General features: G+C 40.0%; 1 long non-coding RNA gene across 1 annotated transcript; it reads left to right on the forward strand.

Annotated features, from left to right (window-relative positions):
* The first annotated feature begins 6524 nt into the window (after positions 1–6524).
* On the forward strand, positions 6525–23145 carry LOC116087719. Its single transcript, XR_004117582.1, has 2 exons — positions 6525–6760; positions 22141–23145. It is a non-coding gene; the product is annotated as an uncharacterized LOC116087719 (long non-coding RNA).
* Positions 23146–23851: the final 706 nt, after the last annotated feature.

Raw genomic sequence — 23851 nt, forward strand, 5'->3', positions numbered from 1 at the left:
GTACTATGTACTATGTACTATATACTATATGCTATGTACTATGTACTATGTACTATGTACTATATACTATATACTACATACTAATCAAGACTTCGGGGGTTCAGTCATTCACTAATATTGAAATGAGTTGATTCTCAAGGAAAAAACTAACACAGTTAGTGATACTGCTCCTTTTCAGTCTAGACCTTTTGTTTTGTTTGTTTTGTTTTGTTTTGTTTTGTTTTTGTTTTTTCGAGACAGGGTTTCTCTGTATAGTCCTGACTGTCCTGGAACTCACTCTGTAGACCAGGCTGACCTCAAACTCAGAAATCTGCCTGCCTCTGCCTCTGCCTCCCAAGTGCTGGGATTAAAGGCGTGTTTCTTCATACCTGGGTATTTATCTTAGCCCAAGCCCCCATCCTACACCCTCCCTCAAAACAAGCCCCTTTACTCAATTCTACTGGATCATTCCGTGATGTTAGACACCTGAAAAATACTGGTGGTGTAGGGATTTGTCCCTGCATGTGAGAGAACGTGAGGAGGGAGCACAGTGCTCATCTTGGGATTGAGGATTCCACCTTTGAGGTGGAGAAACTTGATTTGGTGTTGCTATAGGAGGAACAGCAAAGGAAAGAGGAAGGAACCTAACTAAGAGAGATGAGTGGAGACAAAGTAAAATAAAGGAAACATGGTTCTCATCTGTTCATTTCCACGACTCCCTTATGTACTTATATAATAGCAGTGCCTATGTACTTATACAATAGCAGTGCCAGTTGCGACAGAATTTTAGCTGGGCTGAGCTGGTTCACTTGTGAAATTGGGCTGGTTATCTTTCAACTTATCAGTTGTTTGTCCAATCAGACACTTGACCAGTATTTAGTCCAGACTGTACAAACGATCTATTTGGATTGTTGTCGTTGTTCATCTATAGACTCAAAACATAATCAATTTAAAGTACCTTGGAAGTGTGTAGGATGTAACTATAATAGCTTTATGATTCTGATGATTTTTTAAAAAAAATATAAAAGATGGATCTTCCATGTTACAATCACAAAATTAAAACCAGTATTTAAAAGTGGAGAAGCATTAAAATATTATGGATAAATATGAAAAAATAAATAAATAAAGGCATGCGCCACCACTGCCACCTTCTTAAAGACAGTGGTCTGTGTCATGTTCACCTTTGTATGCTGGGATTTATCTCTGTGTCTCACAGTCATTAAGCACTTGAGAACTATTTGGTGAATGAACGAATGACTGCATCAACCAAGAGATTGTATTTCAGTAGGCCAGACCTGCACACGGCAGATGAGAGCTAAGGGGTTGCAATTATCACAGTCACGCACCAGGAGTGCTCTTCAGTATGGCAACCTACATCTTACCTGCAGTACAGATCATTATTGTTGCTGCAGTTTTTATAATGTATAGCTTGTGAGGCCGACCATTGTAATGACCCTTTTGGGAGTTATCTGCCTATCTAGAAACTGAAACATTGCTGCTCTAAGATGTTCAGTTTATCGTCAAAGCCATGAAGCTAGGCGGGATGAGGTGGGACTCAATTGTAGCATCTTCTATCCACATGTCATGCTGTCTCCTCATTTAATTGCAAATAGTATCAATAATATTAGTCATTGCTCTGTCTTTCCGCCACTAATATTACTAACGATGATGATGCAAGACTTTTAAGCTCTATCTACGCACAGAAACTCTCAGATAAAGACAAACACTCTAAACAGAAAAAGAGCTGATTTTTCAGGATCAGCAAATATAATTCTAAATAATATGCTTTCACCAGTAAGATAGCTACAATGAAGCAAAATTCAAGTTTCCATTAAAGACAATCAATAGGCATCTATCTCTCTCTTCTTTTCGATAACTCAAATAAAATTTACTTCTAAAACTTAATGATCTTCTCATTTTACAAACATATGATTCATATTCCTAGAAAGAAATAATTGGTTTCACAGAGTCTTGGATTATTCTATACTACTTTGGTATTTAGATCTATATATAGTGCATGATTGGTACTCAGTAAATATTTATTCAATCATGTCTAAGCTCGTCTTGAAACAAAGGGTATTTTAATTACAATTTCAGGAACTAGGATTCATTCGATCTTAAATTCAAACATTTCATCTTTGATATTTCATCTTTGAAAGAATTACTTGCCACAAGGAACAAAGTCATGCTTTGCTTGTGACTAGTTAGTGACACAACCAAGAGGTTCACGGACTTACTACCAGACAATGTTAGTGGAAGCTAAACAAAAACCTCTCCTGCAGATAATGAGAGAACTGGAAGACACTGAGTCAGGGGAGTAGTTATGACCAGGAGCGCTTGAGGAGAAACAAAAGGGAACTTGGAGGAACCATTTGATAAACAGAGTGTTCCTGTCATGAAAGCAATATGTAGCAAAATGAAATGACAAGCTAATGGGAACCCTAGTGAGAGGCAGCTGGTATACACTTCTCCAAAAATGGTAGCCTGAATGATCACTGCCATTCTTGTCAGAGTGGCCTAGAGTTTGCAGACAACACTGGTTCTTTGGTTTCTCCTGCCTTGGGTGTCCTCAGGCACAATCAAACCAAGGAGAAAGAAAAATTGTGAGAAAGGAATCCCCGAAGAACAGAAGAACAGAATGGGTCTCCCCGTGAATTCCAAACAGAAATTCAAAGCAGCATTAGGTACCACAGGGAAGCAAGTGTCCCAGATCACGAATAAGAATGCTCTTACTGATAAACTTCAAAAGGCTTAAGTGCAGAGAAATACCTGGTCCCCCCAGGCCACTCAGCACATTTAGGCAGAAGACGGTGGATATCCGAAATGTGGAGAAGCAAAGTTTAGGATCGGGTGAGCTTTTTGACTTCATGTAGCCTTCAAACCTTCAAATTCTGATACCATATCAGTTCATACAACATAGTACACTCAGAAAGTGTTCAAAGTAATGTCATGTAACTCGTGAACTGCAAGTAATGTTTCCCATACAGAATCACCTCAGACCAAAGGCTGAAGAGAGTAACACACCCCATGTATGGATGAAAGACTATTCTGCTATGCAACACTTACAATCCTAATACCAGACAACCCCACAGAACCTCAAGGAAGTGGCATGCGGGCATTGGGATCACTTTCCATTAGTAACCCAGAAAAATGGCATTTGATTTCCTAGTGGTAATGGAGGATCTACTGTATGATAGCTGTAATTCTGCACAGTGGAGATTCAGAGAAGACAGTAATAGCCCAAGGCTTGGTCACAGAAAGCTTACATTCTTGTGACAAAAGAAAGAAAATGAAAACATGTATGTGTGTGTTATATTATGAAGGGCTAAGTGCTGAAGGTAGGAAACGACTTGTACTGAGACAATGTGGATACGGGGGCTGGGGGGGGGGGGATCATTGTGTTCTAGATGAGTAGAAGGGAACAAGCTGAGAATTGTGGAAGCCATGAGCAAGTCACCTGGTTCTCTAGGGAAAGACTGATAGAAGAGAATTCCCTTACATGAAGTTGTTTTCAATGACAATGAGGTGAGGAGGAGAGACCAGATCATACAAAACATGACAGTTCAGTCAGTTGGTTTTTGGTTGTTTCTTTGGGTCACATAAAGAACTGTTAGTCTTTATGTCTTTAAGTCTTTGGGTGTAGAAGCCCCTGGCCTGACAGTTTAAAGGGTTAGGTCAAATTCATATGGAGATTAGAGGATAGAAAATGGGCAAGGTTAGAGAAAAGTAAGAAGTGTTCAATACATACCAGTCTCAAAAATGTAGGTAATAAAAATGTAGGCTCAATCACATCTGAAAGTGAGGGATATAGATGGACTGGGATATTATTTAACCACAAAAAGAGTAAAATGCTACCATGAACAGCAATACAGATAGCAAAATGAACACCATATGTTCACACGTAAAACCAAGTAGTAGATTTTCCACATAGGGATTTTAGAATAAAGCTTATCAGAGACTGAGAAGGTTATACAGAAAACAGAATGGAGAGACTGGGTGGCTCGTGGGGAGAGAGTTGCAGTTCGCTAGGAGAAACTCTTTAACTCAGCAGGACAACAGGCATTAAGCACAATTATATACCCCAAAAGAGTCAGTATATTTATTTTCAAATGTTCTCTACAAATGATTGGTGATAGGCACATCAGATAATGTGGTTTGATCAATACACATTGCAAATGTATAATGAAATGTCCCACATTGCTCAAAAATGTTTAAAAGCACTTGGTCCCAATTTAAAAAAATTTTTTAATTATATTTAGAACATATGATATATGTATGAATCCATGGCTTGCTGCAGTTCAGGATGGTTTTATCTGAAGATACATGACATCTTTACTCACTGTCTTTAAATACAACACCATCAGTTTAAGACTGGGCTGCTCATGATGCTTAAACCTTTATGTAACTCTTTTTTCAGTTTAGTAAACTTCTTAGGGGCTAGCTTGGAGATTTTTTTATCTAAAATAAAGATAAGGACTTTGGTTTTTTTTTAAGTACAGCCACTGAAATTATTTTAGCGTACTTATTTATGCTTTTGAATCTTCACCTATTTAGGATGAAAAACCTCCCACTACTACACATTACACTAGCAGGCACACAATTACATGTGAAGTTTAATACATCCCCCTGGCATCATGACTGCCTGTTTTCACCTAACTGTGCATCTGTAATACCCATAGGATCCCTAGGAGGTAGATTGGCTCCTGGAGAGACTGAGGCAATGAGATATGAGCGGCTGGCTAGCGATCACTGAGATCACAGCAGGAAATGGTTTTAGCCTCCTGCTCAGCACTAGCCTTCCTTAGTCATTCAGTCGCTCTTTTCCTGAAATGCTCTACAAAAAATATTCATGAAGAGCGCCAGATGGATTCATCATAATTGACATTTTTGGATTTAAAAGTATCTGAGAGACAGTTTGCACGTTCCATAAAATGAAGGGGTGTTGGACTTGACAATTGTGAAATGCTATGCTGGTAGCAGTTTGCTTTCTGTGCAATCAGAAATTGTTTTTATTGTTGCGAGTGAGACTTACAATCTGTCCTGCTGAATACCATTTCAAAAAAAAATTATGCAGGCTCAGTACAATTGGAACTCGTGTTGGTAAACTAGTAGGTAGGATTTTGTACTGGTGTTTGGCTGCCTCTTCTTCTCACCCTTCTGTTTGTGCTTCTTGAAAGGAATAAACTATTTTCCCAAAGTAAGAACTAACTAACATTTATGATCAACATGTGCGCCCTTTGGTTCAATTCTTAGTAAACAATAAAAGGGGTGGGGCATGGAGAAAGATACCCTGCCCCCTTGCTTTATGTTGTCTTCATTTTTTCTACGTTTTCAGGACTTCTGGGTGGTTAAGGACCCTCCCCACATCACAGTCATAGAATGCCTTCCAGAAGAGGCCTTTGATTGTTAAAAGGTGAATCTGCACAGAGGACTCCTGAAATTTGAAATTATAAATTTTAAAGGACGAGTCTGTGGGTTGACTAGTGTTCCCACCAATCAATGTTCATGTGGAACCTCAGAAGGTGGCCATACTTAGAAATAGGGTCTTTATAACTTTGATCAGTTAAAGATCTCAAGCTAAAGCCACTCATGATGTTGGTGGGCCTATGTGGTAGTTTAAATGAGAGTGCTTTTCATGAGTGAACACTTGTTTCCCTGTGGGTGGCACTGTTTGGAGAAGTTTATGAGCTGCAGCCTTGCTGGAAAATATGTGTCACTGGAGAGTCCTTTGAGGCTTTCTAGCTTTGCCCACTTCAGTTATGTGTTTGAAGTAATATGTGTGATGTGGCTTCCTGTTTCTGCTGCCATACCTGCCACGTGCTTCCATATTTCCCTGCCCTGATGGACTCTTTATCCCTTTGGAGAAGTAGACAAAATAAAACATCTTATATAAGTTGGCTTGAACATGGTATTCTATTACAGCAGCAGAGAAGGAACAAATGCAGCCTATATTGGTGCTGACACTCCTAGCTAAACAAGAAAGGGGCAAAACAAAGCCAAGTAAAAACTGAGGCAGAGGTTAGAATTGTGATGCAGTAAATCCAGGAACATACAGAACCACTGGAAGCTGGAAGAGAGAGCTATGGAAAGATACTGCCCAAAAGTCTTCAAAGGCTCTATGACCACACCAACACCCAAAATTAAGATATTCTCTCTTCCTTCCACAGCTTTAAGTTACTAAGCCTGAGGCGATTTTTTTTTAAGGCAGCTTTGGAAAATTGACATGGTGGAATGTGAGACGTTTTGTAATCTGATTCCACGGGTCTGGGGAGAAACTCGGATTCTGAACTCTATATTCAGAACCTCATAATGACACAATTCCCTGGGAGCCAAGTGCATCAACAAAACGGCAGACTACCATATCCTTACTGTAGACCTTTGGGCAGACAGTGCCTATATTCTTCATTGATAAAATGGAGCTAATTCCCTTTTGAAGGGTTATTGTGAAAATTAATCAGATCATGTGTATCTGTCTCAGGACAGTGACTGTAATAGACTGAAGGCTTAATCACCCTCAGAGAATTTTTTATGCACAGAGACCTGCTGACTACTAGTATTCTCTGTAAGAGTATTTGATTTGAAATGAAACATTTGGCTTATTATAAACCTATTCCTTTATCTTAAAGTCCACCCCTTTGCTTTGTTGCCCTGACAACATGATACTCAGTAACTAGAACAGGGAAAATTCCCAGAGTAGAGTCATCAGCCTCCAGATTTTCTGAATGAAGCCTCTTGCCAGCTCACCAAGAGAGATGGACTCTGTTGTTCTACTAATGACAAAGTAAGTTTACTAAGCAATCAGTAATCTGAATTTAAAGTGAACATAGACTATTGATTCTAAAGGAAAGATCATAGAAAGTAGACAGAAAAACATCTACAAGAGCCTGAATCAATACCAAGATTCCATTGAATTCTCCAGCGAGGAAATTGTTATAAGTCTCTTTCTAGACAGAGACCTACCTACCAGGAACATGGACTTAAAGATACATAAGGTACAGGTGAACACTGATTTCATTAGGTCGGGTTTTCTGTTTACTTAAAGATACATAAGGTACAGGTGAACACTGATTTCCTTTCATTAGGTCGGGTTTTCTGTTTACCACTATAGCACGCTTCTTAGAACATCATAGTTAGCTGGGCATGAAGTGTGCAAATGTTTCTTAAATTGAAATGAAGAGGACCTTGGGCAGCAAAGAGCAAAGTTGGTCATGACATGGCATGGACCCTAATGAAGTCAACTCTAGCCAGCATCTTCTTCTGTGCTCAGACAGAGCACCTCAAGGCCTGATTGCTCCGGAGTAATGGAGATCTGCAGCTGGATGGTAACAGTGCTGGCTCACAGTTCTTTAATGTACTCCTCTGTTCCTGGGTGCCATACATGGGACTACACAGAGAAGTTGTTCAGGTTCCTACTGTTACATCACAAAGTAGCACTTTGGGTACGTAGTGGGAGCAATAGCCTCAGAGAATGGCTTCTGACAGCAGCCAAGGCTCTGGCTTGCAGAAATCCATTCTTGTCACATCATATTAACTATAACTTATATACATTGTCCTTTAAATTGCTCTAGAGGCCAGATGGGTGTCTGTTGCTAGCAGAATTCTTCATCTCCAGGGCTCAGTCAATGGGATGACAGCTTTGGCCTAGCAGCATGGACAATCCTTAAGATTAAATGTGTGATACCCAGGATCAAAGGTGAGGAGGAACCAACATCTATCCCAACACTAGGAGTAACTGGGACAAGTGGGACTAGGCACACAGGAACTCAGCCAGCCCAGTGACTCGAGTTCCTTCTGGTCTGTCTGGGTTGGTGTCCTGAGCAGACCTTGGGCGAAAGCTCTGCAGCCAGTCCCACAACACACAGAGAAAGCCCCACTCCCAGGTGATCTAACAAGCCCAGGATCACAGGATCCCAAAATCACAGGATCATAGAGACAGCTTGACTCTATGGAGTTCTGACAGAATCAAGATCACAGGATGGACAGGCTCCAATCAGATTTAGCAAGGGCAGGTAGCACTAGAGATAACCTGATGGCAGGCAGCAAGCATAAGAAAATAAACAACATAAACCAAGGTCACTTGGCATCATCAGAACCCAATTCACCCACCATAGCAAGTCCTGGACACACCATTACACCAGAAAAGCAAGATTCAGATATAAAATCACTTATCATGATGATGATACAGGACTTTAAGAAAGACATAAATAGCACTCTCAAAGAAATAAAGGAGAACACAAGTAAACAGCTGGAAGCCCTTCAAGAAGAAACACAAAAATCCCTTAAAGAACTACAGGAAAACACAATCAAACAGGTGAAGGAAATGAGCAAAACCATCCAGAATCTAAAAATGGAAATAGAAATAAAGAAAACAGAAAGGGAGACAACCCTTGCCATACAAAACCTAGGGAACAAATCAGGAGTCATAGATGCAAACATCACCAACAGAATAAAAGAGATAGAAGAGAAAATCTCAGGGGCAGAAGCCACCATAGAAAACATTGACACAACAGTCAAAGAAAATGTAAACACCAAAAAGCTCCTAACCCAAAACATCCAGGAAATCCAGGATACAACAAGAAGACCAAACCTAAGGATAATAGGTATAGAAGAGAGTGAAGACACCCAATGTAATGGGCCAGTAAATATCTTCAACAAAATTATAGAAGAAAACTTCCCTAACCTAAAGAAAGAGATGCCCATGAACATACAAGAAGCCTACAGAACTCCAAATAGACTGGACCAGAAAAGAAATTCCTCCTGACACATAATAATAAAAACACCAAATGCACTAAACAAAGAACGAATTTAAAAGCAGTAAGGGAAAAAGGGCAAGTAACCTATAAAGGCAGGCCTATCAGAATTACACCAGACTTCTCACCAGAAACTATGAAAGCTAGAAGATCCTGGGCAGATGTCATACAGACTCTACAAGAACACAAACGCCAGCCTAGGCTACTATATCCAGCAAAACTCTCAGTTACCATAGATGGAGAAAACGATATTCCATGACAAAACAAAATTGACACAATATCTTTCTACAAATCCAGCCCTACAAAGGATAATAGATGGAAAACATCAACATAAGAAGCAAAACTACACCCTAGAAGAAGCAAGAAGGTAATTCACACAAACCTAATTCCAATTCTTACAACAAAAACAACTGGAAGTGACAATTTTTCCTAATATATTAATATGAAAATTAATATTACCAACATAACCTAATCGATTGAAGTCCAATAATATAAGGAATTAGAAATTTGTTAATTGTCATTCAATGGTCTCTCTAATTTGGTAATTGGAGAAATAGGTCCAACATTGTACAATCTATATACACTTTCAGCTTGTTTGTTTGTGACAGTGTCTGGCTGTGTCTTGAACATAAGGGTCTTGAAATCTTGCTTCTCCTATCTCAGCCTCTCTATTAGTAGTATTGTTTATTTCATGTTTTTATACTATACTATGGTTTTCAGGACAGCTTATATATTTCAAAAGTATTTATATACCCAAAACAAACATAGACGATTAACTAGGGTGGTTGCTTGTAAGAGAACAAAAAAGAGTGAGACTGAATGCTTTGCTTGATGTTTGTAACTCTTGTATCAAGTTTGAAGAAGAGGACTTTATAAGTTACTCTTTCTCTGAGATGAATGCTTTTCCAAATTATCACAGCTAATGAACCAAATTCTTACCCTCACCTAATGTCTGTGCCACCCTCCAAGCAGAACCATTGTTCATTGAAACACTTGGTGAATAATTTTATGGATAAACTATCTTAATACCTATACCATTTCTTAAATGAATGTAATCTGTTCTCTGTGGGCTGAGAATAAAGTCACTCACTCAAGTCAAATAGCTTTGACCATAGCAGGAAGTCTATATCCAAAAATTGAGCCTACAATTCATTTCTTGGTGCAGCAGAACTATCAACTCTCAGCTTAGCTACGATGGAGGTAAAATCCTTTGGTGATGTGAGGGTCATTGAAGTACAGCCTTATTACAATGAAATCCAATGTCTAAAAATTGTTCTTATTTTGGGTTTGTACCACAGTAAGAGCCAAGATTTTAAACTCTACTAAATACAAAACAAACAAAATGACTTTATATATTTATGTTCATTTAAGAAAATACTAGTAGTGATATATTATTTTGAAATATACAGTTAATATGTTTGGAGTTATTTAAAATTTATATTGAGAAAAATATATTTTCACTATTGCTGTAGACAAGCATCTATATAAGTCTGTTAAATTGATTGTTGTTTTATATCAAACAATGTTTATAATACTTATTTTTATTGTTAAAAAAGATTAAATGTGTACAAACTATACATACACTAACACTCAATCTTCTTCTAATATGAAGGAGATGTACATGCTTTCCTGAAAACTATAATAAGTTTTGATCTACAAAGTTGCTCTAAGTTCACAAAAGGAAATGCTGGTTAAAAAATGCATGGCCTTTCAGGGGAGCTGATGCCATGATGTTCTAGATACATATCTGTCCACATGCTAGAAACCAAGAAGATGGAAAACATAAGGAAATCACATCTTTTTGGGTGACTTGGTCTCTGCTCTAATTGGCACGCTTGGATCACGTGACCCAACTTTGGAGCGTGCTAGAGTCCCTTTACCTAGGTGATCACCCACAAACTGAGGCTCCCCACAATGATGCATATTTAAAATGTATGTCCAACAACTTATCCCTGTCCCCAAATCACAGGACATTCAAAATGTTAATTCAGTGATTCTTGTTTGATTATCTACTGGACCATGTGTGGGCTTCTCCTGTGGTGTTGCATGCTACAAGAGCAAGGACAAGAGAGGGAGGTTCATACATACAATGCCTAGTACATCTTATCACTCAGAAGTGATGAATGATGAATAAAAATACTAACCAATCAGGCTGCAGCATAGTCTGATAACCTTAGGTTGAACATATATCCATAAGGAATGCATCCCTAAGCTCACAATAGATTCCTGAAACTATGACCAACTTCGTATTACCCAGTACATACTATTTCTACGACAAAGCTAAAGTTATAAATGGGTCAGAATAAGAGATTGCTAACTGATAATAATGTAAGACAGTTAGAATGTAGAATAAGTTTTAAGCATCTTATGAATATTTATTTGTAGAATTTTTCACTTAATATTTTTTTGGGATCTCCCTTCCCCTTCATCCCTTCAAACCCTCCCTAAACCCCTTTTCATTCTCTTTCAAATTCCTATGTCCTCTCTTCATTAATTGTTAGAGCATGCATGTATAGGTATACACATGTATTTGTAAATAAAGCCTGCTCAGTCTATATAGTGTCACTCGTATGTAGGTTTCCAGGACTGACCGCTTAGGGTAACTAGTTGGTATGCTCTTCCCTGGGAAAGAATATTCTCCTGCTCTTGGAATTCTTTAGTTGCTTGTATTTTTTTGTAGCACAGGGCCTCATAGGCTTTCCTCCATCCACTTTGGCCTGTTTCTTGGTGGTGTCCTTGTTCAGATCATGTTTAGGCATGCATGTTGGAAGAATTTACGGGTGTCACTTCTGATAACAAAAGCCTTGATTCGCTACAATCTTTCTGCTCCCTATTCCACCATGTTCCTTGAGCCTTAGATGTAGCAGTGTTTTAGCATGGAAACCCTAACAATATAATAGTGGCATGCATTCCTTGGTATTACCAATAGCTCTTTAGTTTGACTTAAGACCTGCTCAACAAGAGAGAAAGCATGCCTGGTCCTGAAACATGCCTAGCTAGCTAGCCAGGGCTACTGGAGAAAAATCTATAACTGCTAATTTACTGAAACATCATAATCCTTAATAACAATCTAAACCTCAGTTCCCACACCCACAGATAAGTTTAGTCTTTACATCTTATCAAGGAAACTTCTTTTTTGCAACAGACAGAGACAATATAGAAAGTACAGTCAAACAAAATGCCAAGCTCAGAAGCCCAGGCGCAAGGGATTCATTCATAAAACATTCAATATTTTGAAGAGTGGTTGGCCACTGCAGAAAGTGAAACCACAGCTTGGGCTTCTGGACTTGGCTTTGTGGTTTTCTTTCACTCGTGGGATTGTTTCGCCTTGAAAAGCGACCCTCAGGCAGCATAGCATTGCACTTGGAAATTTTCAAGTTTAGGAGGAAAACTGTGGAAGAAGTGGGCCCCAGCGGACTTCAGGTAGACTGTCTGCCAGAGGCACAGCTTCTCCTAGGCTGCCCCATCCTGAGAAGTTCTCTACAAGTAGCCACTCTGCAAGGGTTCTGAGGAACCCACATGCCCTCCCAGCTGCAGTTCATCCAAACTCCCTGGATAGCCATGGATGGTACTTCTTCCTGTGAGGCAAAGATCACTTTTATGCCCCTTCTCAAACACTAGGGAAACAAATGCAGCTCATGTCGGCCTCAGTGGTTCCTGCTCATCTCATGCCAGGGGTTACTGGCAAGAGTCTCCGAGTACTCTTAATTACTTCGGGGCAACTTTTGATGACTTGAGTCAGAATATTTTCTGACTAGAGAAACTGTGCATCTCTCTATGAAATGGGAGCATTCTGACATGCAATTCCAGTGGCGGCATCCAGACACATTCCAGCATCGGTCACTGTTACTTCAACAGCTGCACAGCTAGCTACTGGCTTTAGTTATCTGTCAAGATAAGAAAAGGGCAGTGTTGTAAGAACACATGTGTTGGGGGAGAGAGAAACAAACTCCTGAATATGAGTGAGAGACTAATTACATATTGACCCTATCCCACCATGGCACTGCTGTCTCCTAGCCCATGGGTGTGAATATAACATTTCTTTCTTTCTGTTTATTTTATCCAGCCCCTAATTTTGGTTCCAAGTTTAACTTCACCTACCATCTCAATGTTTACTTGAGGAAATAAGTACCAAGTTACAGCAGGAATAGCCCCATGAATTCTCCTAAGATCCAGGGTAACAGAAGCTTTTGACGGGTGGTCCCTTATGGATCAAAGCATCCATATAATCATTTTGTCTTCACAACACATAGCATAAAAGTGATCTCCCTTTGAAGATGAGGAAACACTTTCAGACATGCAAATTTTCCTCAAATTCATGGGGCAGTGCTGGAGTGAAGCTAGAACAGCAGGTTTCCTGAAGGAGCTGGACCACTGTGAACGAGATTTACAGAAGAGACAGGGGTCTCCATAAGTATTCTCCAGAGTTCTCAAGGGGTTCTTGGACTGATCAAGACATCCCCCTTTGTTGTCCCTGCATTCCGGGACTTTAGACCGTGAAGTACCTGCTGCTCCATCACTTGGTATCCTGCTGAGGAGAGGATGAAATGGCTCAGCCCCTGGGTCATCTTCAGTCTTCCCCTGTTATCACCCTTTACAGTGGCCTTATGGTCTCCATAAAGGTTTCAAGGAACCTAGGGGAGTATGTTTCATTATCAAGGTCTTGGGTAAAGGCAGGAGGAAGCATTCCAGGGGAATACATAAAAACTCCATCTAAAAACAAAAACAAAGAGATGGGAGGAAGGACAAAAAAAAAAAAAAAAGCGCTACTTCGAGGGAGACCAGTGTCATCGCAAAGTTTTATAAATAAACACGGTACTGCAGTACTGCTGATTCTGAACAGCCGTGACTGGAACGGGATCCCAGCTTGCCCTCTTGTTCCTGTTGTCTCATCCCCAGGGCCACATGCACACATGCACACATCCATAAAAACATTATTTGCTAATTAACTACAGGTTTTGCCACTTATATACCTACATACATATATGAATGTTTGACGTCTTTTAGTAGTGGCACCAAAGAAACACACAGGTAAAATGGCATGGAGCTACAAGCTGCACATTCAGTAGCATTACAGGAAATGAGGTCTCTTGTCTTTTGTAAATATTGTTTATAATAATGTCATTTTTATTAGCATACTTTCTCCCGGTAACGCCATCAAGATGTTAATGCCAGGGTTTCTCTGTATCCCTTGCATCAGGCTTCATCAGAAAGATGCACTTCAGGCAGACTAATGGGGTCTTTCGTTAGTTCTGGGTCCGTGGACTGAATGTGGACACCTGTAGACAAAATATTCAGCATCTCTAAGATGACTGGCCTCCTCGGTTTCAAAGACCCCTTCCAGCTCTAAGTCAATGATACCATTGTGCCCTTTACTCCCACGTGTCTGCGACGTGTAGCACAACATAGGCTTCTCTAGGCCTAAGCCCCATGCAAAGCAAGCACCACTCTCAGCGCTCCGTGCCCAAGAGAAAATCGCCTCTGGGAAGTGCAGCACCTGCCTCCCCTGCCTGCCCCGCCCCCTCTTCTTCAACCTCCCTGCCCACACCTGTCTCCCCCGGCTTTAGCTTCCTGGGTCACAGTAGGAAACTCCCACCCACCAGCTGGGCTGGTTTTATTTTTGAGAAAAGAGAACAGCTGGGTGATTTTAAAGACGGAACTTAAGATCCACTTAACTAGTCAACTCTGGTTGTCAGGCCCCGAAGCTGCATTTAAGGACAGGAGTTGTGGATGTGACTTGAAAGCAAAGAGCGATGCTTTGTCCGCCCCCAGCAGGAGAGATTGCATACTTCATGAGGTTTTTCCAAAGGACTTCTGCTGGGTCTCATTCTCCTCTTTTATAAAATGTATTCACTGCTGTCTGGTCTTTTGAGGCTTTGGGCTTAGAGAAGAAAGAGGGTCAGCAAGTTAACAAATTAAACACGTTCCACCTGGCCAGGCCATCAAAAGCTGAGTTTACTTGGTCTCAGCCTAAGCGTTCCTCACATCCCGATACCTATCTAAATGATGGAAGGCTTTGTTCGAATTCATAAAATATTTTACAGCAGAGTAAAGCAGATCTAATAGATCCATTTCTCATTAAAAAGGTCAATGCTGGGAACATCTGACGCTGTGTAACTGTCTGATTCAATTTAGTAGGTCAAGCCTGACTAATCCTGTCTTCTGATTGGGGTGAATTCATTTCCCCTGGAAAGGGGTGTGTAGGATAGAAGGATTTCCCACAGGCTTCCAGATTATGGACTTATGAACCTGTATGTTCATAAGACCTTACAAAGATGTGGATTAAACCCAACTCATCCAGTAAACAACAAAAAAAATGATCCCATATTCAAATTAACATTTAGAAGCCATAAGCCAAGAAATATAAATCCTCTTAGAAATTGGATGGTGTCCTCAGTGAAAGAATAAAGTTGGAAAGAACAAATGAAGGAAATCTGTTCAAAGTTCATATATCATGAGTCCACAGATGCTAACGGAAAAGGAGACAGTCAAGGTTTTTTTATTCCTCCAAACTTTCCCTGGAATCAATAGATTTAAGAGAAACATTGTACTCCAGCAAGACTAGACCCTGAGTCAGAAATGGGTCTGGTTTTAATTCTATCTACTGCTTGCTGTGTATGGGAGTGGGGGGTGTTATATTCCTTCACCTCTCTGGGTATTAATGACATCTACTGAGTAAAGGTTTGAAACTTGCCTTTTGTATAAGGTCCAGCAAAGTGCTCTAATCTGTCAGTTATGCAGAGCACCTAGAATGTGAGCCCTGAGCATTTGGGTCTCTGTAATTAGAGACACACCCTCTCCTGGTTAACATAAATCTTCCTTGGGAATAGTTGATGGTCCCACTTTTTGTTGTTGTTGTTGTTGTTTTGTTTTGTTTTGTTTTTGTTTTTCAAGACAGGGTTTCTCAGAAATCTGCCTGCCTCTGCCTCCCAAACGCTGGGATTAAAGGTCCCAATTTTTAAGAGTGCTCCTCTCAGACCTGTGTGAATTCTCCCCTTTGGCCATTGTAAGTGTAATTCTCAGTGTTTTATAGGTAAACTATTATCCATAAATAATTAATACAGGATTTCCTGTATTACCAAAAATATCTCTGTTCCTCTTTCTGAGCCTTGAGCCTTGATTGGATGGAAATGTGTGTGTGTGTGTGTGTTTCTACAACTCATCACACACACACACACACACACACACACACACACACACACACACACTGGTCAGTCTAGAACTGGGCACAATCTCACTACATGCTTTAGTCTAAGAAACGTGAGAATTGATGGCAAAGCTGGCCTAAGGTTGTCCACACTTTCTCCTTTGCCACAGTAGTTCAGGAAAGGATACAGAGAAGCAAAGGCCTGAACTCACAGTCTATCATCATGGATCAAGGGTATAAAGAAAATATTTATTTGGTGAAGCCACTAAGGTTTAATAGAGAATCTCTAGCTCCAAGAAGATGGTCATTCAGAAGAGCCAGTACCAGATTCAGAATAAGTTGTAGGCAAGTACACTCTCGGTTATCTGTAACAGCAAGGTTAGGTGGTTAAGGGATTATGGATGGAGCCTGCCCCGTGTTTGTCAGATATCAATGTTCATGGAGCCATTGAGTGTTTTAAAATGAAATGTCTGAGATACAGGATAGAGGCGAGAAAGCAACACAACAGAGAAACAGAGAGTAAACTCATATTATCTGAACCAGGAAAGGAACTTTCAAGATAAATAACTGACTCTAAGATGCTCAGGGGGTAAATTACAAAGTATGTCCAGCCTGAATTCTGAGGATGAAAAGTCCTACCCTGAGACCATTTCATGATGACATTCTGCCTGCTTTGCAGCTTTGTCATGCCTCAGTAAAGGGGTCATACTTTTTGGTTCTTTTGTGTCACCTGTAACCCACTATGCACTCCTGGGAAGCAGCTACCTTAAAAGCAGCTAAAGGGGACAAGACAAACCCATCAGAAGATAGTATGTTCTTGATAACCAACCTAAACTTTTTAGTCCTGATTGTTCCATAACAACGTAGTGGCGTTCATTTTCTCCCACCAGCACAAACGCCATTTAGTTAGTTGCTGCAGATTTCATAGAAAAACATATTAACTTATAAAAACCAAAATGGGGAGCAATGAGTCACAGAAGCAAGAGTTCAAATACAAGGATGGGAGCCAGGACAAGGCGATGCAAAGGGCTGTGGGATGCTTCCAATAGCAGTTGTCTCTCTGTGGTCCTTTTGTAATCTGTGGACCACTGGCTCTCTGAGTCCCTGAGAACCGTATCAACGGTTATGCTGCAGTTTGTATGAGGGAAAAAATCTGGGGGCAGATGTACAACTGATGTTTTTACATGAGACCAAAGTAATGAGTACAAAGTTCACAGCCTGCCAAATGAGATCATATTATCTGAATGGCAGATTTCCCCACCTTCTTCCATGACATCCTTGAAGGTGTGTCTCTTACAGCTCTGGGTTTTCCCTTCTCAAAGAATGACTTTGTCTACTGGATCATGGAGCCAGAGCTATGGCTTAGCTGCTTACTTAAAATCATCTGGGGAGCTTTAGACACCCTGAGCACCGAGGCCACACCCTGGGCAATTACTCAGCTTGACTGCAGACACCAGTGATGCTCATATTGTTAATCCTGCTGCCAACCTGGCGATTTAAAAATAGGTCTATGATTTCTGGCTCTCTCTCACACAAGTAGATTTAACTGGTATATGCAACAGACAGAAGCATGACGATTTTTCAGCTCTCTAGGTAATTTTAATGGTACAACTATGTTTGAGAACCATTCCTACAGAGGAGTCTCTGTGTCTGTCTAATACCGTCCCTTCAAGATAAGGAATGAAGGGCCTTCAGTGTGAGTACAGAAGGAAAGTGTTCAAAATCAATTACCTAATCAGTTTTAAAATTCTAAACAGCAATTTATTAACACAAGCCAAGCTCAAAAGGGTAAGAAAATTATTCCTAGAGCTCAGACTCCTAGCATCCTGTCTAAACATGATAGTAACATGTGGTACCATGGGGTGGCTAGAACTCACATATGTTCCTGAGTGATGTAAAATGGTGCAGCTTGAACATGTATTTAAATATACATGGACCATAGTTAGTCCTCTCCAGGTATTTACGCAGAAGACAGCAAGATAGAAGCCAACAACTTTGGGCATAACATTCTTTCAACCTACTTTTAATAAGGGTTCAACCTCTCCTCTAGCCCACCACCCAGCAGAGGTAGCAGAAGAGAAAAGTTATTAGGTTATGATGGAAGAGGACCTGTTCAGCAATCGTTCTTTGGGGGTGAGCTTGATCTTCTTTCTCCACAGTTCAGTCCCGTTAGCAAACACCAAATGTGACTCAGCAGCTGCAGACTAGTCCTCTTGGCAGGCAGACACCAAGCATGACTCAGCAGCTGCAGACAGTCCTCTAGACAGGCAGACACCAGGCTCAAACCAGCAGCTGTATTTCAATCCTGAAGGTACCACAAGGCTCACCAACCAGCCTGAGGTAAGGCCTCAGAAGTGGCAAGCTGCCATAGGAGCCTCGTGAGCAGTTATTGGACAAGTTTCTCCCAAAGTTGAGCTCAACAAGGCTATGCAAGGCAAACCAATACATGAGTGTCATTAGCGAAGAATAGCAGGGTGGAACAAATCAAACCAATGCTCAGTGCTCATCTCCCACTGTCTGTCAGGTCATATTTATACTCCTTCATCCCAGGTCCTTTCACATGTTTGCTATATCAAAACATCCTTTCACCTGTGTCAGCTTCTGGAAAACATTCTTTCATGTGTCTGCTTTAGCAAGACATCTTTTCACCTGTGTGCCCCAACAAAGCATCATTTGACATAACTTTCCGAAGAAACTAAAAATTTCCACCTCAAACAACTGTAGTTCTGAATTAGTATAGTGGTTACATACACAATAAAAAACTAGAATGTATTAGTTTTCTACTGTTGTATCATCAGCTACATGCTTAAAGAATGGCTTTATTATCTTATAGTTTCTGTGGGTCAAGTTCTAAACTTGGCTCAGTAACTTAGGTTCTTATGTACATATTGAAAAGGGTGTAAAGAGGGGTTGACTACAAGATACCTAAGAAAGCTTTTCTGACATTCAGTATCTTGATGATGTTAATTAATTCCACAAATGCAGGCATGGCTCAAAATTCATGGAAGTACATATCCAAAAAGATAGGTTTACTATAAGAGACTTTTATCTTAATGAACTTGACTTTGAATACTAAAGGGGCAGGGTAAAGCAGCTTCCAGCCGATCAAAATATCTTTTTGATCTGGTTCCCAGTGCATGTCTCAATGAAACCTAAACAAGGCCAATAATACACTACATATGTTCCCTATTGCAATATTTACTAACAGAATTGCTCATGCTAGGTGAACTACAAATGCTGCTTTTGTCATTGAAAGTTTAATACATGTAGAGTGTGAGACTGCTTTCAGTGGAAGGGTAGGACTGATCCTATGACTATTATGAGTATTGAAGTGAAAGTCCTTCTATTAGAAACAAAACAATAAATTCCCATACAGTTCCTCCATTCAGAAACCAATTCTTACACATTACTGTAAAAACAAGCACAGAAAAGCATTAATTTAAGTTACCCAAGACCCTCTCTCCTTGTATACAAAGTTATAACCAGCCCCAAGGAGCACTTATCAGGTGACAGCTTGTGACAAGAAGAGGAGAAGCCTTGAGGGTCTTTAAACTTGTGGCACTGGACTCAGAAGATCCTTCTAGCCAAACATCTACCAGCAAAGCAGACTTTGTAGAAAATGTGGAGAATGTATCAGCTATACAACAAAGCAGAAAGGAAAGGAATTTTGGCTTAATTCAACAAAAATAAAGGAGGTGAGCCAAGGAGTAGAGACATAGGCAGTGGGTGACATCTTTATGAGCAAAGGTCACTGTAAGCAGTGTTTCTGATGATAGACTTCAGAAGACTGGGGAAGTGATGAAAAAAGGTGAATCAAAGTAGTTGGGGGAGAAAGTGAGAGAGTGAGAGAGAGTTTTTAAATATGCTTCTAATTGAAGTATAATTATATCACTTTTGCATACTCCCTCCAAACCCTACCAGCTATCCTTTCTTGACACCCTCCAATGCCCTCCCCTACACTCTCAAGTTGTTGACACTTTTTCTGTTATCATAGTCACATACATATATATTTGTATGTGTTTATGTATGTATATGAATAAATATGTAAATATAACGTGCTAACTCTGTTTTTAGGTTTGTGTGCAGATGATTTCAAGGAGATAGATATATCTATCTATCTCCATCCTTGCAAGGATGTTGAAGCAACACTCAAGTAACTAACCCTAGAAGAGATGTAAACAGAGTCTGTTGCTGCTTTCATTCCTCTAAAAACCCTCCGATAGATTCATGCCTTTGGAGGCACAGGTGGCTTCTTCTAGTAGTTCTGCGAATGATATCTAGACTTTAGACAAAAATACTGAGTTGTGGAGAGAATCTGATGCCAATATGAATAGGAATGGAGACTGAGCAAGCTCACCTCTAGGGAAGCAGGTCATACTGGGTAGTAGGTTGGAGCTCTAAAGTAAGGAATTAAAAATAATGTTAGATAGAAGTGAAAATAACAGCTAGAACTATCTTTCTTACTATTTCCATGAATGGTAACAGGGTTCGTTTTCATTCTTCTCATTTTTACTTCACAAAAAGAATGCAGAAGCACTAAAATAAAAATGGAAAGTAAATAAGACACTGGGCAGAGCCAAGGGGAGATTAAGTTGGTATCTGCTAAAAGATAGTAGGACGTTGTCAAAATACCACCGCAGGACAGGGCAGTGTCAGAAGCAGAAAGCTGTGCCTGCCTGGGACTTGCAAGGATGCTAAAGCAACATTCAAGTAACTAATCCTGAATGTGATCTAAACTGATTCTGTTGATGCTTTTATTCCTCTGAAAACCCTGCCAAGTGTAAAAAAAAAAAATCTTGCCAATGTAAACATCATTAGTCTCCAGGAGGGAAGCACAGACTCTCTCAGAGATTTTACAACTGGACCCAGCATCTGTGCTAGACAGGGACTTAAAAATGCCCCACAGGCCATGTCTTTGACTTTGAAAGAAAACTATGTTCCATTTTCCCACAGTTATTTTTGAATCTTAGTTCCACATTCATGGGCCAATCTCAATTGTAGTCTCTATTGTTCCCATATACATTGACAGCAATTTATTTCCAAACATCTGCATGCTGATCCAGAGGTGCAGGAAGCACAACTCCATGGTCTGGAGAGGCTTAGTGGCTACCATGTAACTGCCATCAGGGGATGGGACAGAACAAGCCACGGGCTTCACCTGCCTCAAGATCCAAGCTAAGATGACCAAAAAGGCTTCTTGGGTTTACAACTATGAGGGTGCTTTCTAAATGTAAACTTTTATTACTTTTTGGTAATGACATATTTGTTCCTTCCTGTGGATCTTCAATGTGTCTACCCTTAACATAATTGAAACAGGAAATCTAAGGTATTACCTAATGGTAATATATAATACACAAATAAATTTAGGATGCAGGTGGTGAACTTTGATGATACACAAGCTAATAAAAGCAAGGCACAATAAAAATAGAAAGTAGCAACATACAATAAAAAGAGAAAGTAGCAACATACATATATTTATAAGGGTAATAATCTATAGAGCTTTGAATTGTTAAGGTGACCCCATAGATAAAATTGGTTCTTAGGGTGAGAAGTAAGCAGGGATAGGGTGCCCAGCCCATTTGATTCCCATAACTGAAAATGTAAATAAATAATCGAATGAATAAGTCATCAATAATGAAAGAAAAGTGACAAACAATATTCTAAGCTTAATCCTGCAGTTTTCATTTGTAAATATATGCAAACATAAGTTTGTTGTGTCTACTTACATATAATGTTGTAGATATGATACACTAGGGCTGAATCCTAATTGAATTATCATGTGAATCGAAAGATATCAGTGAATTAAAATCAGGAAATCGAAGGCCATGCTAAATATTGTTGAAAACTAAGAATATTGGAGGTTAGAATTCTTTCTGATGAATCATCAAGATCCACAAAAGGAAACTGTTGTGTTGGGAAGTGTCCCTTAAATGCTTGTTCATACATTGCATGCTAGGTATTACAGGGTTAGAATTTGCCCATTTGGACCTTAAAAACAGTTTAAATATATTTGTTGTTTTCAACTGAGGCCATTCTTGTGAAGACTGCGGCGGTTAAATGTTGGCTTGTTAAAAGAAACTGCCAAAAGCAGCAGATGTCTCCTTACACTTAAGCTAGCCTTTGATAATATATTAGGCATTTGAAGTTCCTGCATCAAAAGCAGTCTTTAAAAAAAAAATACAACCTATCTATAAATAAAATTAAAGCAAGCACTGCAAATGCCTCCCTGGTACCCTGTCCTTAAGCAAATACTTTTTCTTCCAGGTCTGCTTCTATAGGACTGTACTGTGCTTACATTTGAGGTTCACAAGCAACGACCTGCTTCCTATCCAGTTGTACTAGCCCACCTATGCAAGCAACAATGGAACAGAAATATTGTCATGGATGCTACCTACCTGGTTCCTGGAACCAGGTTCCTGGGAAAGAAAACTGAAGTAGCTACCTGAACTTTCTAACACGGCTTTAATTGCTATTTCAACTGACTTGGCTAGTGACTTCCCAAGTTGAGGGCAACGTCTTCAGGCAAGCTCTGTGATGACTCTGAAACCTGGAGAGACTGTCTCACCAGCCTGACCTTGCTCCAGCTCAGCCCTGTACTGTCTAAGGCTGAGACTCATTCATATAAGGAGACAATTTAGTGCTGGAAGAAGCACTTGGCAGTAAGGGAACAATCTAGGAAGAGACGCTCACAATGTTCACTTCCTCTTTTTAATATGCTATGAGTTAAAGTCCTCAGAACACAATTGAACAAATATTAGCATGACAGTTTCAGTGGAGGAAGGTGATGTCTTCCAGGGCATCCTGATCTTTGCCTATGAAAACCCTCAAATCCCTTAAATGCAACCTTAGCTATTTAGATCCCTATGTCTTGACATTTAGATGACTAAAGCCATACTGTAGAACTAGGATAAATGTTAACAAGCTGCTTTTAGAGATTGTTCTAAAAAATAGTCATAGGAAGAGAACCAGACTCGAACTTGAACAGCTCAGATTTAATTCTCATATCTGTCTCATCAACTGTAGTTACCAGGGAGGCCTATATATACTTGATGAGACTTGATTTACCCCATTATCAAATGGATATGAGGCTATTGCAAAAACTGAGATTCTGAAGGAAGCATGGAGACTTGGAATAGGTAGATTTTCCAAGAGCCTCAAATTCATGTGTCAAATGTGAACCATTTCCAGAGCCATGTGGCTGAAGTGACTTTCTCTATTTGCTTTGCAATGTCTGCCTCTGCAACATGTGATAAACTTTGTTGCTCACAAGCATTTGTCTTTCCTCACAGTATTGTGATGCAATTGATTCTTCTTCTTCTTGCTCATGTCCCAGAGAGCCAAGTGTACCCAGAAGGCACTCAATACATTCTGATGGGTTGATTGATTAAACCATCTCAGTACCGTGCAAGAGCAGAGAAATCCTTATGCAAACACTAGGGCCATTTACCCAGTGAGTTTAAGCTTTAGGAAAGTTTTCCCCTCTGTAAAAAGAGCTTGGACCCTGGAAAGAAAAATGCCTGGAGGCACTTTATCATCTCTTCTATTCTGATTGACCTTGGGAAAGTTGCTTATATCCATACAATCCCACCCAAAAGCAAATAAGAAGAAAATAGAAAAAAATCACATCCCTTACCCCAGGGGCAATAGTCTAGGGTCATTGGTCAAGAGACCAAAACTTCTACTGTCCCTCTTTTCTCTTGTGCTCTGGGCACTAGGCACAATGATTCTCAGAATTCAGCATAAGGATCTGGAACACGTGTTCTTGATGAGATGAGTGGGTCCCTCATCTCAAGATATCTGACTTCGAGGGTCTGAACTTGGACTTGAGAGCACCTGTCTAGTAATTTCCAATGGTACAGCTGCTGCTGTCTTATAGACCACATTTCAAGAATTTTAACTTTAAGACATATGTCAGTGTTTTCATTCTGCCTTAGAACCATGTTCCTCCTCCTACTGTATTATATAGATGTTACAA

Source organism: Mastomys coucha, unplaced genomic scaffold (assembly GCF_008632895.1).
Source record: "Mastomys coucha isolate ucsf_1 unplaced genomic scaffold, UCSF_Mcou_1 pScaffold13, whole genome shotgun sequence".
NCBI lineage: Eukaryota > Metazoa > Chordata > Mammalia > Rodentia > Muridae > Mastomys > Mastomys coucha.